This window comes from Macaca mulatta, chromosome 8, assembly GCF_049350105.2.
Source record: "Macaca mulatta isolate MMU2019108-1 chromosome 8, T2T-MMU8v2.0, whole genome shotgun sequence".
Lineage (NCBI taxonomy): Eukaryota > Metazoa > Chordata > Mammalia > Primates > Cercopithecidae > Macaca > Macaca mulatta.
In genome coordinates this window covers 24,847,389-24,872,735 of record NC_133413.1, presented here as the reverse complement: position 1 = coordinate 24,872,735, position 25,347 = coordinate 24,847,389, and the positions used below count along the sequence as shown (strand labels likewise).

The 25,347-nt window shown below is 45.7% G+C and overlaps 1 long non-coding RNA gene and 1 pseudogene across 2 annotated transcripts; one reads left to right on the top strand and one right to left on the bottom strand.

Moving 5' to 3' along the window:
* Nucleotides 1-24,911, top strand: LOC106999707 (tumor necrosis factor receptor superfamily member 10D-like; annotated as a pseudogene). Its single transcript, XR_013396863.1, has 9 exons — nt 1-27; nt 104-248; nt 9,259-9,361; nt 13,804-13,917; nt 14,638-14,749; nt 15,786-16,043; nt 17,048-17,261; nt 24,128-24,204; nt 24,388-24,911. The product of XR_013396863.1 is annotated as a tumor necrosis factor receptor superfamily member 10D-like (transcript).
* Nucleotides 908-7,240, bottom strand: LOC144330749 (uncharacterized). Its single transcript, XR_013397170.1, has 2 exons — nt 5,121-7,240; nt 908-1,042 (listed from the first exon to the last, which is right to left on the bottom strand). It is a non-coding gene; the product is annotated as an uncharacterized LOC144330749 (long non-coding RNA).
* Nucleotides 24,912-25,347: the final 436 nt, after the last annotated feature.

The window sequence follows — 25,347 nt, the reverse complement described above, 5'->3', positions numbered from 1 at the left end:
ATGGGCTACGGGGACCGTTTCCGGACGGTTTCTGATTGAGTTTGGCGCTTTTTACCCAAACTTCAGGGGGACGAAAAGCCTCCACCCACCTCCCTTCTCATAGGACTTTGCGGACAGAGCGCCCCAACCGCCTCGAGCGCTCGAGCAGGGCGCTCTCTAGGAGCCAGGACGGCGTCGGGAACCACACCATGGCTGCTAGCCGCAAGACCCTTACGTTTGTTTTCGTCATCGTCGTGGTTCGGCTGCTGGTGAGTACCCGCCGCGGTCCCTGGCTGGGGAAGAGCGCACCTGGCGCCGGGAGTGGGCAGAGAGAGAGGGGGACACGGCGGGGACGCTTGGCCCGGGTCGCCTGCGGCAGGGCGTGCCGGGGCAGGACTACCCAGTCATCGGAGTCGGGAAGATTGGGGTCCCCTGGCTGGGCAGGAGCGACCCGGCCGCGAGGGAGCAGAGCGCGCGCTCCCCCTGGCTGTCCCGTGAGGCGAGGACCACACTGAGCTGTCCCGGAGTAAGTTCCAGAATCAACGGAGGGAGGGAGTCAAGATGGAAACTCCGGAATGAATCTCAGGAAGCCACAGCGCGGTTGCCTCTTTCGTTCGTTCGTTCGTTCGTTCGTTCGTTCGTTTGTTAATAACGTTAACCCAGGCCAGGCGCAGTGGCTCACGCCTGGAATCCCAGCACTTTGGGAGACCGAGGCGGGCAGATCATCTGAGGTCAGGAGTTGGAGACCCACCTGGCTAACATGGTGAAACCCCCTGTTTACTAAAAATACAAATTAGCAGGACGTGGTGGCAGCAGCTTGTAATCCCAGTTACTCAGGAGGCTGAGGCAGGAGAATCGCTTGAACCCAGGAAGCGACAGGCAGGAGAATCGCTTGACCCCGGGAAGCGAAGGTTGCAGTGAGCCGAGATCGCGCCATCGCACTCCAGCATGGGGGAGAAAAGAGAGACTCCGTCACACACACACACACACACACTCACTCACACAAATTAGCCGGGAGGACAAGAGCGAGACTCCATCTCACACACACACACACAAACACACTCTCACACAAATTAGCCAGGAGGACAAAAGCGAGACTCCATCTCTCTCTCTCTCTCTCACACACACACTCTCTCTCTCACACACAAATTAGCCGGGAGGACAAGAGCGAGACTCCATCTCTCACACACACACACACACACACACACTAGCCGGGCATGGCGGCGTGCGCCTGTGGTTCCAGCTACTGGGGAGGCTTAGGCAGGAGAACTGCTTGAACCCGGGAGGCAGAGGTTGCAGTGAGCCGAGATTGCACCAATACACTCCAGCCTGGGCGACAGGGCAAGACTCTGTCCAAAAAAAAAAAAAAAAAAAGGTAACTCTATGTTTACATTGTTAAACGTGTTCCTTGGAGATCGGTTTAACAAACAGGGAGTGAAAAAGCTTTCCAATGCTGTTTTTACAACGTTTACTTCCTCTGCCCTGAGAGTGGCAGGAAGCGGTTAACCAAGGTGCTTGCAGTCAGTGTCTTCCACTGTCACCCGTGTGTCCCCTCTGCATCCCACGGGCAGGACCACAGGCTGGCCCCTTCCTTCAGCATGAAAGGTGTAAAGTTCTCGTTGTGAGTTGGCTTTGGAAACTGAGATTGGTGGGGTGCGCAATAAGGACATATTATAAATAAAATGTGCAGACTGCCAGGACTTTCTCAGAGTGATTGACGTTTCTCCCAAGAGAGCTAAGGCTCCTTCTATAATATCAAAAAAGAGGGAGGACAAAACAAGGTTATAGGAACCATGAGAGTTTGCATGTTTTCTTTCAACAAATTCATACTAAATTCAAAAAGCGGTAACATTTTCACCTCTCAAAAATAACACAGCTGACTTCTACAATAGTTTGTAGTGAGTGGACCTACCTGAGGCAGCTAGAAGAATGGCTGTGTCAGGACAGTGGCCCTGAAGAGAGAATGTGTGGATGACCAGTGTAGACAAGGCCAGCAACATGAATTTCACAGTTTTGAGAATGTGAACTCTATACATCCCAAAGGAGCCTTTGATCCCTCCATCAGTCTTGCCTTATTAAATGCATTTCAATGCACAATCGCTTTTTAAAATTTTGAAGCTAACACAGATCACGTTAGATGTTTTATGGCAGTACATTCACATTGATCTTCCTTTAAACAAGGGTATTGTATTTTACTGCATGGGTAAGCCACAGGTTAATTCACTGTTGCTGCCTAGGGGAAGTTGGTTAGATCCCATCCTGACTTTGCCTTTGCTAATTCCAACAGCATTATACTAAATACCCTTGTATGTATCATGTGTCCACATATCCATGTGCACCAGCTTATTGGACAATTCCTTACAAGTTGAATTCTACTTCTCCTTCTGCGGGATAAATCACTTCAGAAGTTTCTTTAAATGTTCACGAATTTTCCTCCAAAAAACCACTGAACCCAGCTTACGGTCACACCTGGTCCACAAATGTGCCTGTGCCCCTACACCCTTGCTACACTTAGCTTTCATTCGTTGCTAGTCTAGGAGGTAAAACGTGATTCATCACATTGTTATGCATTTTCACTCCTTCATGGTATTAGGAATTTTCAAGGATACAGGAGTTTTTGGTACTGGGAGTAGATGATCGGGGGATCCATATGAGACAGCAGGGGAAGGCAGCAGGGAAGACCAAATTCCCAGCTGTGCACTTGGAAAACCGTGGTCAGCTGGGGCCAGTCCCTGCCAGCTGCCATGCCTCTGACTGGAGATAAGGTCTCCATCCTCAGGCTGTCAGGAGGACATCAGATGAGCCTGGAGCTGAGCTCAGTTCCTGACCTGAGGTCCTGGCTCTGTTAATGTTGGGCTGGTCCAATCTCTGTGTCAGGTCCTTCCACGCCATCCCTCTCTTCATCAAAGGAGGAAGTGACAAGTTCCAACAGCTCAGAATCTCAGACTCTGAGGCTCTCAAGGACTCCTGAGATTGGAGACTGGGATCACCTGGGCCCTGCTGTGCTTCCCCTCCAGCTCTGTGACACTGGTGAGGCCCCAGCTCATGCCAGTAAAGTGAAGAGGAGATAAAGATCTTCAACAGCCCTGTGTAAACCTCAGAGGGCTGTGTTAGCAGGTGTGGGAGGACAAATCACATCCTCAGGGCTGGTGTCAGTCACTCAGGACTCTGGATCCCCAGGGCATATGTCCTCCACCCAGCAGAGGCTGCACCTGCTCCTACCTGCACCTCAGTACCGGCTCCCTGAGCTTAGGACGGAAGCTTTTGAAGACTGGAGTGGAGCGCCATGCGGAGGGGCCATCGAGGAACAGAGGAGCTAGACCTCAAGTGAGGATAGCGATGGCACTGCAGGGCCACAGCCTGGTTTACCTGCCACGCTTCCAGTTGTCCTTCTGGTGGGCGCCCTGCCTGAGTTGGAGTTCGAAGAGTGAGCAGGAAAGGTCTCCATCCAGGTGGCTGCAGAGGGCTGCTCATTCAGCCCCTACTGAGAGGCCACGGTCCCGGTTCCGGTCCTCTGTCCTGTATCCGGGAGTGGCGGGGCAGCGAGGCTCTAACTTCCAGGTTGGGGATGGGGACAGTGGGGGCAGTGCCATGCCCTCAGCCTATGCTGTTGGGCAGCTGGTGTCCTGCTCCCAGCCAGCACCTGCACATCTTCAGGTAGTGGATTTTCCTAACAACCCGGGGAGATGAGGGTGGATCGTTTTCCCTGTCTTACAAGTGGCAAAATGAGATTCACGAGCAATGTCTCCAGCAGTTTTGGCCTCACCTTGTGTATAATGGCAGCCATATTTGGGCCTCTGCAGAGCTAGAGTTCTCTGAGCAGCTGCTTCTCTGATCTCTGTCCTGCACTTGGCCTCGGGGAGCTCCTGTGGGTCCTCAGCAGAGTCCACACGGCTCTTTGGGGTCCCCTCTCTGTGCCATAGCCTGGAGCCTGTCCTTAGGCGGTGAGCCAAGACCGCCACTGCGTTCACCTCATGGGCTTGGGGGGAAAGTGATTCACCCAGGAAATAGACAGTGAACCCTTTATTGTCTTTGGAGTCTGCTGGAGCCAGGGTGGACAGACGAACCCCATGTGAATCCTGCTCCCTGGAGCCCACGGTGTGGTGGGTGAAGTGACACCAGGAATCATATAACTAATAGGAGGTAACATGAGGGAGGCATGAGATCTCACCACCTTTGCTTCCCCCTCCTCCAGAGAGGCTGTGCAGGAAGGAGGCTGTGCTGGTGCAAGGCCATAGGATATGATATTTTTGGCCTGGAGGATGATGTCTGGTTACTGTCACCATTGAGAATCATGGAGGGAAGCTAAGCTCCCCTTGACAGGATTTTTATTTTGGCTGAGTCTGAGAATTCAGTTGACATGAGACAGGTACACAGGAGGAAAGCACATACTACTTTCTTTTTGAGATGCAGTCTTGCTCTGTCGCCCATGCTGGAGTGCAGTGGTACAATCTCAGATCACTGCAACCTCTGCCTCCCAGATTCAAGCCATTCTCCTGCTTCAGCCTCCTTAGTAGCTGGGATTACAGGTGCCCTCCCTCACGCCCAGGTAATCTTTGTATTTTTAGTAGAGATGCGGTTTTACTGTGTTGGCCAGGCTGGTCTCGAACTCGAGCTCAGGTGATGCGCCCGCCTTGGCCTCTCAAAATGTTGTGATTACAGGCATGAGCCACCACGCCCGGTCAACACACACATTTATTTAATGCAAGTTTTACCTGGCACAGAAGAAGCAATGAGAGTCAGTTATATACTGAATTAGACCAAGTAACTTGTGAAGAAGCAAGTAAATGTGTGGAGGCTAAAAAGATGAATGGTTCTATTCTAACAAGGTCTGCAGAGTATTCTCTTGGGCTCCCACTTCTCATCCTTAAGAATAAGGAGATTGTCCTATGTTTCCCTGGGGACTTTCATCTCCTGCTTTTAGGAAACACAAAAGAGGTCAAAATGATCTTCTTGCAGCTGCTGTTTTTCAATAGCCTTTAATTAATAATAGTCAATGGGCTAGGGTGGTGGGCAGGTGCTATGGCTCACATCTGTAGTCCTGCCAAGGTGGTTGGATCACTTGAGCCCAGGAGTTCAAGACCAGCCCAGGAAACATAGCAAAATGCTGTCTCAAAAAAAAACAAAAACCAAAATAAAACAAAAAAAAAACAAAAAAACACACACACAGAAAATCATGTCGTGTGAAGGAACCCAAGCAGAATGCATACCATTTGATTCCTCATCATATTAAAATGCAACCAATGTATTGTGACAAAAGCAGAAGCATTGCTGGGGACATAGGAGCAAAGCGGAAGAGAGGATTACATTGAAATATGAAGAAACACTGCAGGACTGTAGACATGTCGTCTTATTGTGGCGGTAGTTCCAGTGTATACATACATCTCAATCTACCAAACTACATGCTTCAAAAATGTACACTTTGTTTCATATCCATTATACCTTAATAAATCTATTTTTAAAAAACCTTCAATAGAATATGAACGCTTGAGTGTATACTGTATTCCCTATAGCACTTGCACATAGATCATGGAAATATGTTGCATAAAAAGTCAGTACCCAATTAAAATGGAATTCTAAAAGGTAATTAACATTAAAATGTGCAGGGGAAAAAGGAGTAAAAACATTAGACTAGACAATCATAGTTTAAATGGTAAACTTATAGGTCTATTTCGATATCAATTATTGCACTAACTGTAAATCCACTGGGTACTACAGTTCAAAGGTAGAAAGGGTTTGAAGGGCTGAAAAAAATAAGACTTAGCTATAACTTGTCTATACGAGATGGGACTTAAAAGGAAGACACAGATGCTGTCTGTTGAAAGCAAATAGATGGAAAAAGATACACCATGCAGAGTGTAAGGCCAAGAAAACTGCTGTGGCTATCTCAGTATCAGATGAAGTTGATTTTGTTAGCGGTGGACGAGATCCGAGTTACCCTACGTTGAAGGCAGCGAATCTGTACCAGTCCACAGCAACTTGAACTCTTCGCCTCCTGAGAAGAAAGAATTGGACTGAGGGACATAAGGCAGAAGGACAGACGGAGGCAAGTTTCAGAGCAGGAGTGGAAATTCATTAAAAAGCTTTAACAGGAAGGAAAAGAAGAAATTGAAAGAAAAGAAGGAAAGTACAACTTGGAAGATGGCTGAGCAGGTGACTTGAGAAACTAAGTGCACAGCCGGCCCGCCTGAGTCGGGGTTTTATAGGTTGGCATGCTTACAGAATCTTGCCTTACTTCTCCCCATTCCTGAAATCTCATTGGGAAGCTGCTGATCAGTTTCAGGTGTTTTCTATGTATTAGGAGACTGCGTTTTACTGGCATCGGCTTTAACCAGTTATTACTTTAGAGATACAGTTATCAACCACCTGATGGTCGCCCAACACTGCTGGTGTCAGAAGCGGGGAGCCCTCTTCTGCCCTGCTCATACCTGACTAGCTACCTACTGTAACAATTTTAGGACACAGAATATTAAGGGACATCAAAAGGGACCTTTGTAGTTAAAAAGGTTAATTCTTCAAGGAGTGTAATAATCACAAATTGTATATGCCTAGTAATACAGCTTCAAAACACATGATGCAAAAACAGAATTAAAAAGAGATTAAATCAGCTGTTTCTCTGCACTTGGTAGCACGATCAGATGAAAACGCCAGTAAAGTGGCAAGCGACCTGCACACTGTGAACCACCTTGATTTAACTGACATTTAAAGAGCAGGAGTGGAACATCCACTGAACACTCATTCCTTTCTATGCTCATGTTACTTGCACCAAGAGAGACCAGGTTCTGGGCTATAAAACATATGATATGATCTCTACACTTAATGAAATGAAACTGGAAATCAGTAACAGTATCTATAGAGAATTCTAAAATTTGGTTATTGAACAGCACATTTCTAAAAAAATCTGTGGTTCAGAGAAGAATTCAAAAGGGAAGGTAAAATATTTCAAAATAAATAATAATAACAATATAACATCAAAACTGATTGGAAATCGCTAACAGTGCTGAGGGTGAAATAATACAGCTTTCAATGTTTCTGTTAAAGAATTGGGGGTTGGGGAGATGGGGAGTTACTACCAAAGGGTATGCAGTTCCTTTGTGGAGTGATAAAAATATTCTAAGGTTGATTATAGCGATGATTGCATAGCTGTGAGTATATTAAAAACTACTGAAATGTAGACATTAAATGGGTGAATTATATGAATCATCATAATTACTAATTATGTGAATTGTGTCTAATTAAAGCTGTCAAAAAAAGAAAAAAATGTGAAATGTATGGCCTGCAGATCTGCATTAATCAATCATAAAATACAAGCATAAATTTAAACTAAACAAAGTAACAAGGAGGAACATAAATCAAGGAAATAGAATACAGACCACAAAAAGAACTGACAAAACGGACCGTGTGTGGTGGCTTGCGCCTGTAATCCCAGTACTTTGGGAGGCCCAGGCAGGCAGAACACTTGAGCTCAGGAGTTGGACCAGCCTGCGCAACGTGGTGAAACCCCAGCTGTACAAAATACACAAATATTCGCCAGGCGTTGGGGCACACTCCTGTCTGTGGTCCCTGTCACCTGGGGACTGCGGTCGAAGGACCACTTGAGCTCGGGAGGCAGAGGCTGTAGTGAGCAGAGATTACGCCACTGCACTCCAACCTGGATGACAGAGAGAGACCCTGTCTCCAAAAAAAAAAAAAAAAAGAATTGACAAAATGCAAAGTTGGTCTTCAGAAGGAGTAAGAGTGTGAGAGCAGAGAACGGAGACAGAGGCATCGCCTGAACCTAGAGGGACCGCAGCCCGAGAAGGAAGGATTTGGGAAACGTGCCTTAGCTTCGCCGTCCCCAACTACTAGACAGGCTTTGATGTGGAAGAAAGCTACATTTTGTCTCGTTTAGATCCAGGCAGTTGAACAGAGCCCAGCATAAGTAGCTTTTGTTGTAACCACTTTGTTTTTGCTCAGGAGAAAGATTATATTAAATTTAATTAAATGTAAGTTTACAATTAAATTAATTTTGTACTTTAAAACACTCCCAACTTAAAAGTTACAAAAACTATACACAAAAAATTGAAAAATAACTGTTGGCATGATGAAAGCTATTATTGAATTATTTATTGTGTACTTTCTACAAGCAAGGAAATTAACATCAACACGTTACCACTATCTAATAAGCAGACTCTGTTCTGATTCTCCAGTTGTCTTCTCGTTGTCATTTATAACACACAGATCATGGCCGGAATCCCTGAATTGCTGTTTCATCTTTTCGTGTCACTCTTTGATATTTAGTGGGAACAGCTTGTCAAAGTCCTTTGTAAAGCAGAAATTACTTAATGTTTGATGCTATATCCTGACTTTCTTTAAGGTTATATTATAACCTTCATTTGTAAAACTGTGTATCTTTATGTGTGTGTTTGTGTGTGTGTGTGAGAGAGAAAGAGAGACAGAATTCACCCACTAGTAAATTAAACACTTGATCAAACTAAATATATTAGATGCTATTTCTGCTTGAAGGGTTCATGTGTTTTTTGTATTCTTTTTTTTTTTGAGGTGGAGTCTCGCTCTGTTGCCCAGGTGCAGTGGCGTGATCTCGGCTTACTGCAAGCTCTGCCTCCCGGGTTCACACCATTCTCCTGCCTCAGCCTCCTAAGTAGCTGGGAGTATAGGCGCCCACCACCATGCCCGGCTAATTTTTTGTGTTTTCAGTAGAGACGGGATTTCACTGTGTTAGCCAGGATGGTCTCGATATCCTGACCTCATGATCCGCTCCCCTCGGCCTCCCAAAGTGCTGGGATTATAGGCATGAGCAACTGCGCCCGGCCTTTTGTATTCTTATAAAATCTTTTCTTGCCAACCACAGTGGTGTGTTCCTGTTATCCACATTACTTGGGAGACTGAGGCAGGAGGACCACTTAAGGCCAGAAGTTCCAGGCTGTAGTGGACCACAATCACACCAGTGACTAGCCACTGCATTCTAGTCTGGGCCACATAGCAAGACTCTATCAAAAAAATAAAAAATAAAAATAACTCTTCTGCTCACATTTTCTGGGGTAAAGCTATTTTAAGTTATAATATGAGAAAAGGACACAGATGTGTTTTTCTTTATAGAAAATAGCTGCCCTAACAGGCCAAGGGACAAACATGGATGCAAAAGATGAAAGTTTGGAGCTGGAAAGAAGCCCAAGCTCTGATGGGTTTTGTCACTTGGGGTGAAGGGAATATGAGACGGAGCCTGGGAGAGGTAAGGTCTGGAAGCCACTCACGCCCATCTCTGCCTTGTCCCCACAGGTCCAAGTTGACTCTGCCACCATCTCCCGGCAGGACGAAGTTCCCCCGCCGCCAGTGGCCTCACAGCAACAGAGGCGCAGCCTCGAGGAGAAGTGTCCAGCAGGTGCACTTTTATTTTTAAAAATCAGTTTACTTTTAATTGACAGATAAACATTGTATATATTTATGGGGTACACCATGATGTTTTGAAATATGTACACATTGTGGAATGGCTAAATCAAGCTAATTCACATACTTATCATGTATTTGTGGTAAGAACACTTAAAAATCTACTCAGCAATTTTCAGCTGTACGGATACAGAGCCCTGGGATAAGCCCTCTTCGCCCTCCTCATCTGCAGGTTCTGCATTCATGGTTGCAAACAACACAGATCAAAAACGTGGAAAAAATAATGAAAATGATAATACATCAATAAAAGTAGATAAAAAGCAATGCAGTATAGCACTTGTGTACATAGCATGTTTATTATATTAGGTATTACAAGTAACCTAGAGATGAGTTAAAGCATATATGCCTGAGTTATATGCAATACTATCCCGATTTGTATCAGGGAGTAGAGTATGTGCAGTTTGTTTCACGGAATACATTCCCTGTGAATAGAAGGAAGAACTGTCCAACATTGTTTTAATAACTGTAGTGAGCATGTCGCACAATACATCTCTTGAATTTATTTCCCCCTGTCTCACTGAAATTTTGTATCCTTTTACTAACATCTCTCCAACCCACCATCCAACTGCAGCACTGGTAATCACCATTCTACTCTCTACCTCTATAAGATTAACTTTTAAGATTCCACATATGTGAGATCATAAGGTGTTTGTCTTTCTGTGCCTGGCTTATTTCACTTAGCATAGTATCTCCAGGTTCATCTATGCTGTCAGAAATCACAGAGTTTGCTACTTTGTTAAGGCTGAATGGTAATCCATTGTGTCTGTGTACTACATTTTCTGTACCTTTTCATCATCGATGGACACTTAGGTTGATTAAATATCTTGACCATTGTAAATAATGCTCCAGTGCACATGGGAGGGAAGGTATCTCTTCAACATACTGATGTCATTTCTTTTGAAAGTATACCCAATAGTGGGATTGCTAGATCATATAGTTGTTCTATGTTTTGTTTTTTGAGGAACCTCCATACTGTTTTGCATAATGGCTGTACTAATTTCCATTCCCACCAACAGTGTACCAGCGTTCCTTTTTCTCCCCATCATCATCGACGCTTGTTACCTTTTCTCTTTTTGGTAATAGCCATTCTTACAGGTGTGTAGTGATATTTCACTGTAGTTTTGATTTGCATTTCCCTGATTAGTGATGTTGAGCATTTTTTCATGTATCTGTTGGCCACTTCTATGTCTCCTTTTGAGAAGTGTCTATTCAGGTCCCTTGCCCATGTGTCCATTTTAATTGGATTATTTGATTGCATGCTATTGAGATGTCTGAGTTCCTGTGTATTTCGGATGTTAACCAAAATCTTGGATCTTTTGGATATTGATCTCTCAACCTGTAGGTTGTCTCTTCACTCTGTTCATTGTTTACTTTGTTGTGCAGAATCTTTTTAGTCTAATGTAATCTCATCTATTTTTGCTTTTGTTGCCTGTGCTTTTGGGGTCATAGCCAAGAAATCATTGTGCAGATCAACGTCCTGAAGATTTTTCCCCTGTTTTCTTGGAGTAGTTTTACAGTATCAGGCCTTATGTTTAATCTTTAGTCCATTTTGAGTTAATTTTTACATATGATGTGAGATAAGGGTGTTAGTTCATTCTTCTGCATGTCAATAACTTATTTTCTCAACACCATTTATTGAAGAGGCTGTCCTTTCCCCATTTTGTGAAAGCATTGGTCCGTTAAGCATCTATTGTACCTCTGAATCCCAACAAAAGGTAAAACCCTGGCGCTCCAGCAGTTTCTCAGCATGGTTCATACTGGGGGAACCCGGTCCATGGTTGGGATCCATGGATCCCTCTAGTCTCCCATTCCATGGTCTTTACATCTTGAGGGCACCCACATGGTTTGTTCATCTCCTGCAAAAACAGAAACATACCCTCACCCCTACGTTACTAAATCTACCGAAACAGAAGCAAAGGCCCCTTTGGCCCCCCTTTTTTTTTTTGCTGAAACATCTCTAACAGCCTCTGCTTCTTTGGTTATTTACCGCAGGGTAAAACTTACCATTGACAATGAGAAGCAGGCCTTTTCTGATTAACAGAAGGCATAGAGAAAGCAAATGGAGGCTTATCCTTCTTGTGCAACAGTATAGCTAAAAAGCAATCCTTAAAACTTCAATTTGCACTGTACATGTGGATCCACTAGATGCTGTGGTGATGTGTCTTGATGATCTCTTCATATTTAATCTGTGTGGGATTTTTTGGGCTTCATGAATGTGGATGTCCATTCCCATCCAGATTTGGGACATTTTCTTTAATTATTTCTTTAATTACACTTTCTGTTCCTTTCTCTTTCTCTGATGCTCCTTGGACCACCATAATGCATGTATTATTTTGCTTCATGGTAACCATTGGTACTGTTGGCTTTCTTCCCTCTTTTTCATTCTTTATTTTCTTTTTCTTCTTGTGACTTAGTAATTTCAAATGCTCTGTTTTCAAGCTCACTGATTCTTCTGATTAATCAACTCTGCTGTTGACATTCTCTGTGGAATTTTTTAGTTCAGATATTGTGCTGTTTAATTTTAGAATTTCTACTTGGTTCTTTATTATGCTGTCTGTATATATTAAACTACTCATTTTGATAATGTATTGTTTTCTGACATGACTTAGTTGTCCATCTGTATTCTCTAGTAGCTGACTGAGCTTCTTTAAGATGAGTATTTTCAATTCTTTGTCAGGCTGTTGTAAATGTCTGTTTGTTTCAGGTTGGTTACTTGTGCTTCATTTTGTTTCTTTGATGCCATCACAGTTCCCTGATTGCTCAGGAGCCTGTGGCAATGTGTTCGAATGTGCACTTTGATGAATCTGGGATTAACTGCAGTATCTACAGACTGGCTTTGTCAGGGAACTCCCTTCACCAGTCGGCCTGTTCACAGATTCTCGACAGACCATGTGGCGTGTTTCAAGGGTGGTCAGAGCCTGTATCCAGAGAGGTGACCTGAGGCCTGGCTCCATGGGGGCTGAACTGGCACTGGAGTAGGCCTTGTACTTGGGTCTGCAGATATCAGCCAGGTGCTGCGATGGGCCTCATCCTTGGGTCCACAGGCAAGGACCTGGAGCCTGAGTTCATGGGGACTGATGTGGCACTAGGGTAGACCTGGAAGCTGAATCTGTGGAGTTGGGTCAGGATCCTGGGTCTGTAGTGCTAGCCTGAAGGCACAATCTAAGACTGATATCTTAGCTTATCATGCCCTTATCTCTATGTGCTTCTAGACTTCTGTTTCCTACACTTCATGGTTCTTTATTCCATAGGGATACGTTGGATGATTTCTGTCAGTCAGGCACCATGCTAATGGGGATAATTATAAGAGGCCCTGCCCTCATGGAACCTTTTCTCTGGGATAGTATTAAGATACACAGATCAAAATAACAGTCAGAAATTCCTGATCGGAACCATGAAGAATAATCAGGTGATGAGTGAGACGAAGACGAGGTTGGTGGGGCCTCTCGAGGATGGTGATTTTGGCCAGTATCCAAAGTTGGACAGCGATAGTTGTGCAGAGCCAGAAATAGTGCTCCTGAGCAGCCTGCCTAGGAATGAGAGCCGCAGGGTGCAGGGGCTGGGGGATACTGAGCAAAGACAGGGCCACCATAGTGAGTGGACAGCAAACAGGTCAGGTGGACCAGCATGGGCAGATCACATGTAGACGAGGTTGGATTTTATTTTGTTATTTTATTTTATTGTTAAAAAAAAAAAAAGCCTGAGTGTGGTGTGGTGTGGTGGCTCATGCCTGTGATCTCAGCACTTTGGGAGGCCCAGGCGGGTGGATCACCTAAGGTCAGGAGTTTGAGACCAGCCTGGCCAATATGGTGAAACACCGTCTCTACTAAAACTACAAAAAATCAGCCGGACGTGATGGTGGGTGTCTGTAATCCCATCTACTCGGGAGGCTGAGGCAGGAGAATCGCTTGAACCTGGGAGGTGGAGGTTGTAGTGAGCTGAGATCGTGCCACTGCAGTCCGGCCTGTGCAACAAGAGTGAAACTCCATCTCCAAAATTCGTCTCCAAACAACAACAACAGCAGCACAAGAACAACAAAAACACAAAAGTAAAATATTTCAAAGATTTGTATTGATTACATATTGAAATGTAGTGTTCTGGATATTTTAGGTTAAAATTAGATTGTTAAAATTAATTTGACCTCGTTCTTTTTACCACTTTAATATGGTTCTCATAGAATTTAAATTTCTTATGTGGTTTGTATTATATTTCTGTCAGTAGTGCCAGTCAAAGGTATGTAATAGATGCAGAATTGATGACAAGAGTGGATTTCTCTCTCTGGATTCCACTGAGGGCCAAAAGAGAAGTTTCCCCACCACTCTCAGCCTCTGGGAATTCTGCAGTGACCCATTCATTGGCTTTTCTCTCCCTTCCCAGGATCTCATAGATCAGAACATACTGGAGCCTGTAACCCATGCACAGAGGGTGTGGATTACACCAATGCTTCCAACAATGAACCTTCTTGCCTCCTATGTGCAGTTTGTAAATCAGGTACAGAACCTCTCGTCCAGAGGTGGAGTGCAGGAATGAGGTGGGAGTTGTAGCCGACATGAGTCAGGGAACCAAGTTCCAGCCCAACTTGGTCTTCATCACCCTGTTTCATGATTATGACTTTGGTTGATTAAACAAAAATAGAAAGAAATATTTTCTATGATGCATGCCACCTGGCTGGGAAATCTTCTAAACTATTGGCTGCAAGGAGCTGGGGGCATCATTACAGCACAGAGAAGTCCTGGCTGAGTGGATGGGGCTGAGTTTTAGGGTTGGCACGGGTCTGCTCTGTGGCCAGGCTCTCTTCCCCGGGCTTTGTGTTCCTGGCAGGTGCTCGGGCTTGCTCAGCCTTCAGGTTCTCAGGCCTCTACCGCCTCCCCAGCAGGCTGGTTTTTTGGGAAGTCACCTAAGGGCTCCTCTCCTTGCAGAGTCTCTCAGATGATACCCTGTGCCTCCTTTGCTACTGACCATGTCATCTAAATGGTGCTTTTTCCCTAATCTGATGTAATGAATAATGAATCACGGACCTTTTGTATTGGTCCTTATGTACAGGGTGGGTGTCCTGTGTGAGCCCTGAGTGTGCTGGTGCAGAAACCGGCCCTCAGAACTCCTTGGCGAACTGAATTGAGCTGAGCTGAGGGGGAGGGGTTGGGGTGGTGAGGAAGGGTCAAGAGAAACATCAGGGAAACACATTCCCAATACCTTGTGCTCTGTCATCAGATGAAGAAGAGATGAGTCCCTGCACCACGACCAGCAACAGAGTGTGTCAGTGCAAACCAGGAAGTTTCTGGAATGGCAATTCCACTGAGATGTGTCGGAAGTGCAGCACAGGGTGAGACAGCAGCCAAGGGGCTCCCGACAGCTGTCAGGAACCTGAGAAGATCTGAGTCACCTGGTACCCCTATCTCCGCTTACCCCGTGGAGCCTCCAGCCCCATGAGGCATCCCTGAGCCTTTGGAGTCTCTTGAGCCTGCAGTGGCCCTTCCTGGTCCATCTGCCTGTCCCAGCCCTACCCCCTGCAGCAGCCCCTACCCACCCCTCCCCAGCATGAGTCCCTTTGGCCAGGCTGAATTGTTCACTGGGCACAGGAGGTGACTTTCTAGGTCCCTTGAACCTTTTCAGGGGATCTAGGAAATGGGATTTCCTTTGAAATCAGAAGAAACACTTGATCCAGTGTGGCTTGTATTTGTCCTTATTCCAAATTGCTTTAAGAAATGTAATTTTTCATATTTTTTATGCAGGCGGGGACCCATGAAGGAAAAAGTGCCTGTAGCTCACAAAAGTGATATTAAGGCCGTGGGTGGAGGTGCCTTAAGTTCCCATGAGGACCTAAGCCCACCCCGCCGGCCTCACTCCTGGTCCCTGACTTCTCAATAAGTCCTTCTTTTTCCTATTTGGGTTTTAGGGGCAAAGAGGAACTTGCTCTTCTCTGGCCCTCCACTGTTTGCTGTGATTGGGAGGACCCAGCAGCAGACAGGGTGGGGCGAGGGCTCACTGGTACTGTGGGTTAACTGGAGGAAGGGGCTCAGCTTGTGGCCACAGGGGCTTGTGATCTTCCCCTGGAGTGTGGCTCCTCCTAAGGCAGCCTCCCCTGCAGCCCAGGGAAGCTCCGTGTGTGCCCAGCACAGAAGGCTCCTGGAGCTGCAGCTCTGACCCCAGAGCAGGGAGGCCAAGGGGCTGAAGTGCGCATGCTCAGACCCTTCCCCAGCCTCAAGAAGGGAGCATAGGGGGACCCCCTGCAGACACGAGGAGCCTGTCCTCCTCTGACGTCTTCTCAAGGACATTAGGCAGGGAGGGTGGCTCCTCTTTCATCTCACCTGGCCAGCTTTCCATCAGGAGTCCCCGTCTCCGTCCCTGTGTGTACCCAGGTGTCCCAGAGGGATGATCAAGGTCAGTGATTGTACGCCCTGGAGTGACATCAACTGCACTACATCAGCTGCCACTTCCACTGAGAAAACCGCAGTGGCGGAGGAGACAGTGATCACCAGCCTGGGGACTCCTGCCCGTCGCGGTCTCCTCATAGGCGGCATCGTTACAGTCTTCATCATTCTGTTTGCGGTTGCGTTTGTTTACATTTTACGTCGGAAGAAACACATTTCTTCACTGAAAGGCATCTGCTCAGGTAGGTGCTGGCTGAGGGTGGGGGCGCTGGACACTGTCTGCCCTGCCCCCTCCCACTCTGTTCCCACAGACAGTAATCCCCATCCCTGCCCCTGGTCCAAGTGTCTCAAGCCTGGCTCAATCTTCCTCCTTGTGATCGCCCCATCCCCACATCCCGTGTATCCCCCAGGACCCTGGTCTCATCGCTTCTCTCAGGGCTGGGGGTCCCCTCATCTCCCAGCCAAGTGTAGGAGGGCAGGGCCAGTTCCTCCCACCTTCAGGCCCAGCCAGGCAGGGGGCGGTCGGCTCTTCAACTGGGTGACAAGGGTCAGGATGAGAAGTGGTTGCAGGATTTATTCAGCCTTGGTCAGAACAGAACATAGAGATTTTCCACGTGTTGGTTTTTACTCTAGTTCCCCTTCTCATCCCCCTTCCTCAGGGTGTCCCCGAATTGCAAGGCCCTATTCCTGTTCCCAGCCCCAGGGCTCCTTGTCCAGTGTCCCTGCCCCCAGCCTACCCCTGTGCCCCGCTGTCCTCTGGGAGGGAGGTGCTGTGTGGGCCCCTCCCTGCCTGCTATGGAGACTCCTTCTCTTCCAGGTGGTGGAGGGGACCCCGAACGTGTGCACAGAGTAAGTTGGTTTCTCCAGAAACTGGGGGCTTCATGGGTTCAGGAACTGCTTCCCGACCACTGCCGAGCCCGGGTGGGCACAATTCCTTGTCCTCGTAGCTGCCCTGACTCTCTGACGTGGCCTGGGGTATCTGGGCTGACTGTGGGGGATACATGGCCATTTTGAGCAGCACACAGACTGGCGGGCCGTGCTGCAGCCCCGTCCTTCCTGCAGCCTGGGTGACACCATCACTCCACAGCTGGCCCCGTGGGGATGGGGTGCTCACCTGACCCACCTCAGCAGTGGGTGCTGGATGTGCTGAGCCTCAGCTGCCTGGGGTGACCTCATTGGAAGGGATTGGGGATGGCAGGTCCAGCTGCCAACTGGGGACCTTGAAGCTGAGCCCTGGGTGTGGACTGGAGTGGGCTGTTTGCCTTCCCAAGGACTTTTTCTGGTGTTCACGTCCTTCACGAGTTCATGTCCCTTCACGGGACAGAGGACAATGCCCACAAAGAGACCCTGAGTACCAGATTCTTGCATCCCACCCAGGTCTCTGAGCAGGAAATCAAAGGTCAGGAGCCAGCAGAGCCAACAGATGTGACTGTACAGTTGCCGGAGGAGCCACAGCATCTGCTGGTGAGTTGAGCAGGGACTGTGCCATGCCTGGCCTGCTGCCTGCACAGGACTTTGAGGACAGTGGGAGATGGCAGTGCCTCTGTTCTCCTGGCCCAAGGGGACATGAAGCCTTTGGGAGAAGGGACTGCAGGGGATGGAGCAGCTGCACTGAGGTGGTGACTGTGCCAGTCTGCAGGACATCTGCTTCTTATTCCTTGTCCCCAGAACCTGGATCTCCACAGGCATACAGTGGGTGTCACAGGGTTCTTTGATGACTGGCTAAGGCTGCACAGTCTCTATCGTGTGCTCTTAACAAAACTCAGGGAGCCCCTGCTTGAAACTGCAGAAGTTTTGGATGTACTTCAAAATTCTCACTACATTGAACATACTTCACAGTAAATCTTTGTCCGGATATCTGATCAAGTATGTAAGGAGGCTTCTGGGAGGAAGTAGGATTTCTGAGTCAGTGCGTAGAAGTGCTTTTGTATTACGCAAACACACGTATCTATTCACTTGGATTCACCAGTTTTGATATGACATCAAGTAGGTGTGAAATCTGGACACACTTTTTTTTTTTTTTAAGCTTCGAAAGTTCTTTCCTTCAAGATAAGATGATCCTATCTAATTTCTTATGGACTTTTAAAGAACGATTTGGTTTGTAGCATTCACCAGTGGAATGTAGGTGCCATTTCTTTTGTGATGCTGTGTGAAGTGAGGAACTCTCTGAACTGTTCTGAGTCACTGTCTCCTTCCTCCTCGCCTGTTTAAGAAGGGATTCTCCTCTTGTTCTCTGCTTTTGGCTCCTCTTTGATCATTTGTCAAATGCTTTTCTGGACAAGGATCACTTTCCACCTGTTTTCTTCCTTTCCTATAGCTACACCCCATGTTTTTTTTTTAATGAAGTATTAAAAGGGAAGAAAACAAACAAAAAATGTCAGCAATTACTCCATGCTGCTGAACCGCATTGCACCTTTGTTTTGTAATTTGTAGAGATCTGATCTTGCTATGTTGCCCAGGCTGGTCTCAAACTCCTGGCCTCAAGTCATCCTCTTACCTTGGCCTCCCAAAATGGTGGGATTACAGGCATAAGCCACTGCACCTGACCACGTTGCATATTTTTTGAAAGTGGTAAATGCAGAGCCACACGTCTGCCACACTACAGGAAAGTTCTCAGTCATAGTGGTAGTCCCCCAACACTTCCTCCAGCCCCAGCCCTTCTTAATTCAGGTAAATGCAACAGAGAATATCTTGTGTTCTTTGTGGAAATCTTTATGCATATGCCACGTATATTCATACAAGCATATGTACATTTTGTTTACATTACAGGGATTATGTTACATATAATACACTGCTGAGGGAAACTTGTTTTCATTTTTTCTTTTTCCTTTTTCAAATTTATTTAGATTCGGGGGTACTTATGCAAATTTGTTACCTGGTTATATTGTTTGATGCTGAAATTTGGGGTATGAATGATTTTATCCAGGTTGTGTGCATAGTATACAACAGTTAGTTTTTCAACCCTTCCTCCCTCCCTCCCTCCCCGCCCTGGTAGTCGCCAGTGTCTATTGTTGCCGACTTTATGTTCGTAAGTACCTGATGTTTAGCTCCCACTTATAAGTGAGGACATGCGGTATTTGGTTTTGCGTTCCTACGTTAAATCACTTAGGATGATGGCTTCCAGCTTCATCCATGTGGCTGTAAACAATATGATTTCATTGTTTTTTATGGCTGTGTAGTATCCCATGGTGTATGTATACCACATTTTCTTCATCCAATCCACTGTTGATGGGAAGCTAGGTTGATTCCATGTCACTGCTATTATGGATAGTGGTGTTTTTTGGTAGAATGATTTGTTTTCCTTTTTTTTTTTTTTTTTTTTTTGAGATGGAGTCTCGCTCTGTCACCCAGGCTGGAGTGCAGTGGTACGATCTCGGCTCACTGCAACCTCCGTCCCTCCAGGTTTAAGCAATTCTGTGCCTAAGCCTCCAGAGTAGCTGGGATCACAGGCACGTGCCCCTATGCTCAGCTATTTTTTTGTATTTTTAGCACAGATGGGGTTTCACCATCTTGGCCAGGCTTGTCTTGAACTCCTGACCTCGTGATCCACCCGCCTCGGCCTGGCAAAGTGCTAGGATTACAGGTGTGAGCCACCGCGCCTGGCAGATTTGTTTTCTATATGTACCCAGTAGTGGGTTTGCTGTGTTAAATAGTAGTTGTTTTAAAATTATTTGAGAAATCTCCAAGCTCCCTTCCATAGTGGCCGAACTAATTTACATTCCCACCAAAAGTATATAAATGATCCTTTTTCTTCATAGTCTCGCCAGCATTTATTGTTGCTGGCTTTATTTTTCTTTCTTTCTTTCTTTCTTTTTTTTTTATTGAGACGGAGTCTCGCTCTGTCACCCAGGCTGGAGTGCAGTAGCGCTATCTCAGCTCACTGCAAGCTCTGTCTCCCGGGTTCATGCCATTCTCCTGCCTCAGCTTCCCAAGTAGCTGGGACTACAGGCACCCGCCACCATGCCCAGATAATTTTTTGTAATTTTTGTAGAGACGGGGTTTCACTGTGTTAGCCAGGATGGTCTCGATCTCCTAACTTCGTGATCTGCCCGCCTCGGCGTCACAAAGTGCTGGGATTACGGGTGTGAGCCACCGCGCCCAGCCTGTTACTGGCTTTTTAATAATCGCCATTCTGACTGTATGAGATGGTATCTCATTGTACTTTTGATTTGCATTTCTCATGGTTCATGATGATGAGCATTTTTTCATATGTTTTTGGCCACTTATATGTCTCCTTTTGAGACATGCCTGTTTATGTCTTTTGCCTATTTTTAATGGGGTTGTTTTCTGTGTGTTCATTTAAGTTGTATATAACTCCTGAATATTAGACCTTTGTCAGATGCATAGTTTGCAGATACTTGCTCCCATTCTGTAGGTTGTCTGTTACTCTGTCGATACTTTTTTTTTTTTTTTTTTTGAGATGAACTCTCGCTCTGTCACCTCGGCTGGAGTTCAGTGGCATGATCTCAGCTCACTGCAACCTCCACCTCCCAGGTTCAAGTGATTCTCCTGCCTCAGCCCCCAGTTAGCTGGGAGTGCAGGTACACACACCACCATGCCCAGCTAATTTTTGTATTTCTGGTAGAGGTTTTGTCTTGTTGGTCAGGCTGGTCTTGAACTCCTAACCTCAGGTGATCTGCCTGCCTCGTCCTCTCAGTGCTGGGATTACAGGTGTGAGCCCCCACGCCTGGCCTGTTGATAGTTTCTTCTGCTGTGCAGAAGGTCTTTGGTTCAATTAGATGCCACTTGACAATTTTTGTTTTTATTGCATTGCTTTTGAAGACTTAATCATAAATTCTTTGCCATGGCTGATGTCCAGAAGGGTGTTTTCTAGGTTATATTCTAGGATTCTTATAGTTAACCTTTAAACCACGAACTTTGAAGGTAAGCTTTACCTTTAAACCTTTAATGCACCTTGAGTTAATTTGTGTATATGGTGAAAAGTAGGAGTCTAGTTTTCATTCTTCTGCATATGGCTAGCCAAATATCCGAAGCATCTTCTGTTGACTAGGGAGTTGTATTTGTCCATTTTCATACTGCTGTGAAGAAATACCTGAGACTGGGTAATTTATAAAGAAAAAGAGGTTTAATGGACTCACAGTTCCGCATGGCTGGGGAGGCCTCACAATCAGGGCCTAAGGTGAAGGATGAGCAAAGGCACATCTTACATGGAGACAGGCAGGAGAGCGTGTGCAGGGGACTGCTCTTTATAAATCCATCAGCTCTTGTCAGTCTTACTCACTATCACAAGAGCAGAACCGGAACAACTCGTCCATATGATTCAGTTACTTCCCACCAGTTCCCTGCCATGATATGTGGGGATTATAGGAGCTACAATTCAAGATGAGATTTGTGACGGAATACAGCCAAACTGTATCAGGAGTCCTTTCCTCGTTGCTTATTTTTGTCCACTTCGTCAAACATTAGATGGCTGTGGTTGTGCAGCTTTAAGTTCTCTATTCTGTTCCATTGGCAATGTGTCTATTTTTGTACCAATATCATGTTGTTTGGGTTATGGTAGCCTTAGAGTGTAGCTTGAAATTGGGTAACATGATGCCTCTAGATTTGTTCATTTATCTTTGGATTGTTTTGACTATTCAGGCTCTTTTATGATTCCATATGAAGGTAAGAATAATTTTTTCCATTTCTGTGGAAAATGACATTGGTTGTTTGATAGGAATAGTATTAAATCTGTAGATTGATTTGGGCAGTATGCCTATTTTAGCCATTTTAATTCTTCCAATCCATGAGCATGGAATGTTTTTCCATTTGTTCACGTTATCTATGATTTCTTTTAGCAGAATTTTGCAATTCTCCTAGACATCTTTCATATCCTTGGGTAGAGGTATTTCTAGGTATTGTGTGTGTGTGTGTGTATGTCTGTTGTAAATGGGATTGTGTTCTTGATTTGGTCCTCAGCCTGAACATTATTGGTATATAGACATGCTACTGATTTTTCTTTCTTTTTGAGATAGCGTCTCGCTCTGTTGCCAAGCTGGAGTGCAGTGGTGCGATCTTGGCTCCCTGCAACCTCTGCCTCCCGGGTTCAAGCGATTCTCCGGCCTCAGCCTCCTGAGAGGCTGGGATTATAGGCAGGTGCCACCACGCTCGGCTAATTTTTTTTTTTTTTTTTTTGAAACAGAGTCTCGCTCTGTCGCCCAGGCTGGAGTGTAGTGGCAGGATCTCAGCTCACTGCAAGCTCCGCCTCCCAGGTTCACACCATTCTCCTGCCTCAGCCTCCTGAGCAGCTGGGACTACAGGAGCAGCTGGGACTACAGGTGCACCCCGCCATGCCCAGCTAATTTTTTGTATTTTTAGTAGAGATGGGGTTTCACTGTGTTAGCCCGGATGGTCTCGATCTCCTGACCTTGTGATCCGCCCGCCTTGGCCTCCCAAAGTGCTGGGATTACAGGTGTGAGCCACTGCACCTGGCTGCACCTGGCTACACCTGGCTAATTTTTGTATTCTTTAGTAAAGACAGGGTTTCACCATGTTGGTCATGCTGGTCTTGAACTCCTGACATCGTGATCCACCTGCCTCGCCTCCCAAAGTGCTGGGATTACAGGTGTGAGCCACGGTGCCCCGTGCTACTGATTTTTATACATTGATTTTGTATCCTGAAATTTTGTTGAAGCTGTTTATTAGTTCCAGGAGCCTTTTAGTGGAGTCTTCAGGGTTTTCAAGGTGTAGAATCATATCGTCCATGAAGAGTTTTGACTTCTTCATTCCATATCTGGATGCCTTTTCTTTCTTTCTCTTGCCTGAGTGCTCTGGCTAGGACTTCCAGTACTATGTTGAATGGGAGTGGTGAGCGTGAGCATCCTTGTCTTGCTCCAGTTCTCAAGGGGAATGCTTCCAGCTTTTGCTCATTCAGTATGATGTTGGCTGTGGGTTTGTCATAGATGGCTCTTACCATTGTGAGGCATGTTCCAATGGGAACTTTCTAATGTTTTTTAATATCCAAAAGAGCAAACACCTCTTCCATACTTTTTCAAAATGTATTATTTTACCCAGATAAAATTTGCAGTTAAAAGATTTCCTCCATCTTTCCCTCCTGAAAAAACTCAGTGGCATTTTTGTCAATTCGCTTTAAAATAAAAAATTAATCTAGAAATACTGACTATTTTATAATAGTATAATATTTAGTATAATATTCAGTATAATATTTATTTATAATAAATAAAAATTATAATATTTATAATATTCAGTATAATATTTATTCTGTATAATAATATTCAGCATATTTATTCAGAAATAGATATTCAGTATTTCCTTATCAAAGGAGATAATATTTGGTGTGAAGTATTTTATTGTAACTGAATTGTGATTTGTGTTCCTCTTCAAATAAATTATTCCTGTTGCTTATGGCTGTTTAGTGTTTCGTATCCAGCATGAGTTGGATAGCCTTGTAATTCTGTTTGCTAATTTATTGCATCTGCTATGTTTTTAACTTTCCTCCAAACATACATTTCTATTTCAGTATTGTAGTTTCATTCTTAGGGATTTTAAATGACATTGAAAATAGTGATTATTGTGTCTGCCCTCTTCCAAGAGTCTCGCCTCATTTTAATTTTCCATCTTGTTGCCTAGGCCAGACCTTTCAGAACCATGTTCAGCTGTGCTTAGGGAAGGCAGGTGTTTGGGTCCTGATTTGATTTCTGGAGAAGACCTCCAAAGTGTCACCCTGAGGAATGCCGTTCACTTTTGGTTTCATATAGAAATTCTCATAATCAAGAACGCAACCTACTATTCTAAAAGGTTCTGAAAAAGATCAGAATTGGTGTTTAATTTTATCAAATGTCTCTCCAGGATCCATGGAGACTGCTGTGTTATTTAATTACACTATGGATATGGTACAGTATTAATGATCAAAGGTCATTTACAGTCTTGGAATAAATCATTTTGTTAGGTTTTCCTGGGTGCTCTCATATATACTCTTCTGCCGAGACTTCTGCTGGTGAGAATTGTGTAAGGAAGTGATCTTTTCCTGTGAGGGTGGGTGGGAGTTGATTAGATGGGGCAGAAGGGGACTTTCTGGGGGTGGTGGCAATGTTCTGTGTCTTGATCAGGGGATAATTACCCAGGCGTATACAGTAGTCAAAGTTGGGCAGAACACTTACAAAGTGAACATTTACTGCATGCCACTTATGTCTCAATGAGTCACCAGCACACAGAGCCCAAGAGCTATGCAGGACCAGAGGTTTGTCTCCATCTCCATGGAGACCCGAGATGGGAAGCGCTGCAGGTCTCTTGCTGGCTGGTGGTCAGGGTCAGTACTGGACTGCAGGACTCCTGACTCTGACCAGGGCATTCCCCACTGTGTGTTACAGGAACAGGCAGTAGCTGAACGGCGGGTGTCAGAGGAGGACGCTGCTGGTTCCAGTGAATGACGCTGAGCCCACTAAGAGTAAGCGTTTTGTGCCTTGAGACGCAGCAGGAGGACAGGGAATAGGGACAGTGTCCTACCTGCTGTCCCTATAGCGAGAGGGCTCTTCTGGAGCATTCACTGCTGGAAGCAGGGGGTCCCATGTCAATCCTGTGCTGATTGTCCTTGGAGCATCGAGACCCTAAATCTCTTCTCTCTTCTCAGTCAACACCTTGCTGGATGCCTCGGCAACACTGGATGAAGGACATGCAAAGGAAACAATTCAGGACCACATGGTGGACTCCGAGAAGCTCTTTTATGAAGAAGATGACGCAGGCTTTGCTATGTCGTCCCTGTGAAAGCATCTCTTCAGGAAACTAGAGCTTTCCTCGTTTACCTTTTCTTCTAGAAGGGGAGGCAGCCTGGAAGAGACAGTCCAGTACTTGAACCATGCCTCAACTAACTCTGCGATCCAATATGGTGTAGCTTACCAAAGATCCTAGAACTTTGTCAACACACTTGAAGTAATTTTTATGAAATACTGTGTGTGATAAGGAAACTGGGGAAATTTGTGTAAGACTCTTGGCAGCATAGAGTTATACGATTGTGTATTAAGGGTCGTTTTCGTCCAAGTGCTCATGCCTGTAATCCCACCACTTTGGGAGGCTGAGGCTGGTGGATCACTTGAGTTTAGGAGTTTGAGACCAGCCTGGTCAACACAGTGAAACTCCGTCTCAATTTAAAAAGAAAAAAAAGTAGTTTTAGGATGTCATTCTTTCCAGTTCTTCATCATGCGACAAGTCCTTTTTTTTTTTTTTTTTTTTTGAGACGGAGTCTCGCTCTGTCGCCCAGGCTGGAGTGCAGTGGCGCAATCTCGGCTCACTGCAAGCTCCACCTCCCGGGTTCACGCCATTCTCCTGCCTCAGCCTCCCGAGTAGCTGGGACTACAGGCGCCCGCCCCTGCGCCCGGCTAATTTTTTCTATTTTTAGTAGAGACGGGGTTTCACCATGGTCTCGATCTCCTGACCTTGTGATCCGCCCACCTCGGCCTCCCAAAGTGCTGGGATTACAGGCGTGAGCCAGACAAGTCCTTTTTTAAATTTCTTATATTGCAAGCTCCATCTCTACTGCTATGTGCATTTAATGACATCTAACTATAGATGCTGCACAGCCACAATGGTTTAT